Below are 5,000 nucleotides of genomic sequence, written 5' to 3' on the forward strand. Positions count from 1 at the left end.
AGTACCCCCTACAGTACCTCCCTACAGTACCTACCTACAGTACCTTCTCTTTCCCTTTTATTTCACATTTCTCTCAAAATTCACACCAGAAAAAGAGACAATTAAACTAAAGGTTCAAACACTATAAACAACAAGACAAACAAACCGACAAACAAATAAATAAATAAACAAAACATAAAAGGTTAAAAAGACGACAAAACAATGACGGAAACAACAGGGAGGTTCTTGTTGACCACGAGGGACAAGAAGAACAAACACGTAAAAAGAATTAGACGAATCCAAACACCGCCACCCCCAGGTCCAAACACCCCCCTGCCACCCCCTACAGGTCCAACACCCCCCAGCACCCCCTACAGGTCCAAACACCCCCACACCCCTACAGGTCCAAACACCCCTGACCCCTACAGGTCCAAACACCCCCACACCTCACAGGTCCAAACACCCCCCACCCCCTACAGGTCCAAACACCCCCAACCCCTACAGGTCCAAACACCCCCTGCCACCCCCTACAGGTCCAAACACCCCCATGCCCACCCCTACAGGTCCAAACACCCCCTGCCACCCCCTACAGGTCCAAACACCCCACTGCACCCCTACAGGTCCAAACACCCCACTGCCACCCCTACAGGTCCAAACACCCCTGCCACCCCTACAGGTCCAAACACCCCCTGCCACCCCCAGGTCCAAACACCCCCTGCCACCCCACAGGTCCAAACACCCCTGCCACCCCTACAGGTCCAAACACCCCTGCCACCCCTACAGGTCCAAACACCCCCTGCCACCCCCTACAGGTCCAACACCCCCTCCACCCCTACAGGTCCAAACACCCCCTGCCACCCCCCACAGGTCCAAACACCCCCACCCCTACAGGTCCAAACACCCCTGCCACCCCCTACAGGTCCAAACACCCCCTGCCACCCCCTACAGGTCCAAACACCCCCTGCCACCCCCTACAGGTCCAAACACCCCCTGCCACCCCCTACAGGTCCCAAACACCCCCTGCCACCCCCTACAGGTCCAAACACCCCCTGCCACCCCTACAGGTCCAAACACCCCTGCCACCCCCTACAGGTCCAAACACCCCCTGCACCCCCCTACAGGTCCAAACACCCCTGCCACCCCCTACAGGTCCAAACACCCCCTGCCACCCCTACAGGTCCAAACACCCCACTGCCACCCCTACAGGGTCCAAACACACCCTGCCACCCCTACAGGTCCAAACACCCCAGCCACCCCTACAGGTCCAAACACCCCCACCCCTACAGGTCCAAACACCGCCCCAACCCCTACAGGTCCAAACACCCCCTGCCACCCCACAGGTCCAAACACCCCCTGCCACCCCTACAGGTCCAAACACCCCCAGCACCCCCCTACAGGTCCAAACACCCCCAGCCACCCCTACAGGTCCAAACACCCCCTGCCACGCCACCCCTACAGGTCCAAACACCTGCCACCTGCCACCCCACAGGTCCAAACACCCCAGCCACCCCTACAGGTCCAAACACCCCCCTGCCACCCCCTGCCACCCCCCGCCACCCCTACAGGTCCAACACCCCTGCCACCCCCACAGGTCCAACACCCCCTGCCACCCCTACAGGTCCAAACACCCCTGCCACCTGCCACCCCCCTACAACACCTGCCACCCCCCACAGGTCCAACACCCCCTGCCACCCCTACAGGTCCAAAACACCCTGCCACCCCTACAGGTCCAAACCCCCTGCCACCCCCCACAGGTCCAAACACCCCCGCCACCCCCCTACAGGTCCAAACACCCCCGCCACCCCTACAGGTCCAAACCCCCTGCCACCCCCCACAGGTCCAAACCCCCCAGCCACCCCTACAGGTCCAAACACCTGCCACCCCTACAGGTCCAAACACCCCCGCCCCTCCCTACAGGTCCAACACCCCCCTGGCCCCCAACAGGTCCAACACCCCTGCCCCCACCCTACAGGTCCAACACCCCTGCCACCCTCTACAGGTCCAAACACCCCCTGCCCCCCAACCCTACAGGTCCAAACACCCCTGCCACCCTCTACAGGTCCAAACACCCCCTGCCACCCCACCCTACAGGTCCAACACCCCTGCCCCTTTAAGCCAACAGTCTCCTCACACAGGTAGAAGACACTGGATGACTGGTTGGTTGACTGGATGACTGGTTGGTTGACTGGATGACTGGTTGGTTGACTGGATGACTGGTTGGTGACTGGATGACTGGCTGGTTGACTGGATGACTGGTTGATTGACTGGATGACTGGTTGGTTGACTGGATGACTGGTTGATTGACTGGATGACTGGTTGGCTGACTGAATGACTGGTTGGTTGACTGGATGACTGGTTGGTTGACTGGATGACTGGTTGGTTGACTGGATGACTGGTTGGTCGACTGGATGACTGGCTGACTAAATGGAGGTAGGGTTACAGGTGGGTGAGAGGGAGGGGACAGGAGAGGTGAGGAGGGGGAGAGGAGGGAGGAGGTGAGGGGATGAGAGAGAGGAGGGGAGGGAGAGGAGTGGAGGTAAGAGGAGGGAGGAGGGATGAGAGGGAGGGGAGGTTAGGAGGGGGGGTAAGAGGAGGTGAGGGAGGGGAGGGGAGGGGAGGTGAGGGAGGGAAGGTACAGGAAGGTGAGGGAGGAAGGGAAGGTGAGGGAGGGAGGTGAGGGAGGGGGTAAGAGGAGGGAGGGAGGGAAGGTGAGGGAAAGTCCACATCAGATCAGGATTGCTGGTGATTTGTGTCAGACATAATTGGCTTTCTGGCGAAGGTGAGAGTGGAGAGGTGAGGGAGAGGCTAGAGGTGAGGGAGAGAGGTGAGGGAGAGGCTAGAGGTGAGGGAGAGAGGAGGGAGAGGCTAGAGGTGAGGGAGAGAGGTGAGGGAGAGGGAGGGAGAGGGAGGGCTAGAGGTGAGGGAGGCTAGAGGTGAGGGAGAGAGGTGAGGGAGAGGTGAGGGAGAGGGAGAGAAATGAGAGGGTGGGGAGAATAAAGAAGTGAGGTAGAGGTAGGATTCGATGGTGAGAGAGGAGGAGAGGGAGAGAGGGAGTGAGAGGGAGAGAGATTAAGAAGGAGTGAGAGGGAAGGGTAAAAACTACCCTGTCAGTTTGTTTGTAAATTTGTACATCCGTAAATTATTATGAGGCTCTCTCTCTCTCTCTCTCTCTCTCTATACAGTTATTACATTTCTTTTCTTCTTCCCCACCAACTTCCATCTTTCTCTCCTTCTTCTTCTTCCCTCTCTTCTCCTCCCTCTCCTCCCTCTCTCCTCCCTGGTCATCACACACAACTATGTACTGGAAGCATGTGTGGTAACCTGATCACGTGAGGAGAGAACAGGGGAGTGTTCTGCCCGCGTAGAGCAATTAAAGGAGAGAGAGGAGAGGGAATGGAGGGGGGAGAGAGGGGGGAGAGGGAGAGGATGGGGAGGGGTGGGAGAGGAAGGATAGGAGGAGGGGAGGAGAGGGAGAGGAGGAGAATAAGAAGAAGGAATAAGGAAGAGGGAAGGAGGGAGAGGAACGGTGGAGAAGGGGAGAAAGGAAGAATGAGGGAAATGGGAAGGAGGAGAAGGAATGGGAGAGAAGAGATGAGAAGAGAATAATGAGGAAGGAGAGAGAGAGAGAGAGAGATCACAACAAGAGTGAGGTAAAAGGAATTAAGATACTTGTGGCAATGGTATGAAAGAAGAGGAAGAGGAAGAGACGAAGGAGGAGGAGGAGGAGGAGGAGGAGGAGCAGGAGGAGGAGGAGGAGGAGGAGGAGGAGGAGGCAGGAAGTCATTAAGAAGGAAGAGTGATACAAATATTATCTCTGGTTAGGAGGAGAAACAGAAACTTAGGAGAGCAACAGGAAGCAACTCAACGGGGAGGAGGGGGGAGGGAAGAGGTAGGACGGATGAAAGGGGAAAGGGGAAGGGGTAAGGGGAAAGGGTGGGTAGAAGGTAGCCACACAAGCGCTTCCTTAAACACACACATCAATAAGCACACTGCCCCAACATACAGCAAGCGCCCAACCTACCCTACCCTGCCCTACCCTAACCTACCCTACCCCACCCTACACTAACCTAACCTAACCTAACCTAACCTAACCTAACCTAACCTACCCCACCCTACACTAACCTAACCTAACCTAACCCAACCTACCCTACCCTACCCTACCCTAACCTAACCTAACCTACCCTACACTAACCTAACCTAACCTAACCTACCCTAACCTGTAATCAACCCACTGGTCAGGTAAACACACACACACATCCAAGAGGTAAAACAGCCCAGGTATGGAATCAAAACAATAATAATATACTGTAAACTCGTCTCAATATTTATTAACTCATCCAGGTCAGCAGTCATCTTCACCTGACATACCTGTGCTCTAATTAATCGTATTTAATATAACTAATCATATAAAAGCATTTAATTTATCTTTCTAGGAATATAATTTTAAAGACACGTGTCAAAATTTATTTAGGAGTGACATAATTGCTAAAAATCATTCAGGTGTGAGATATAATTAAATGTCTGAGTAATTAATTAATTAAACACCTGTCTGTTACTTGTCAGGTACACGAGAGATGGAAGCAGGTGAAGATTAGACAACCCGACTTATTTCTCCTGGTGATTTAATTCCTTAATGCTAAGCTAATCTAACTAAATCGAATTTAATCTTGAGTAATTTATGTTAACTTAACCAACTTATATAACCTAACATTCCAAACCAAACCTAACCTAACCAAGCCTAAAGTAACCTAACCTAACCTAACCTAACAATCTAACCTAACCTAACCCAACCTAACAATCCCAGGCTTAAGTTAATTCACTTAAATCACACGCTGCGGTTCACTATACATCCGTACAATACTGTGTGTGTGAGTGTGAGTGTGTGTGTGTGTGTGTGTGTGTGTGTGTGTGTGTGTGTGTGTGTGTGTGTGTTAGCATTTTATTCTACACCAGCTTCTGATCCCGGCCGCCTCTGGTCTGCTCCTTGTAAAATTAAATTGAGAATCGGGCAAGGGTCGGAA

This window comes from Homarus americanus, unplaced genomic scaffold, assembly GCF_018991925.1.
Source record: "Homarus americanus isolate GMGI-L3 unplaced genomic scaffold, GMGI_Hamer_2.0 scaffold8890, whole genome shotgun sequence".
Classification (NCBI taxonomy): Eukaryota; Metazoa; Arthropoda; class Malacostraca; order Decapoda; family Nephropidae; genus Homarus; species Homarus americanus.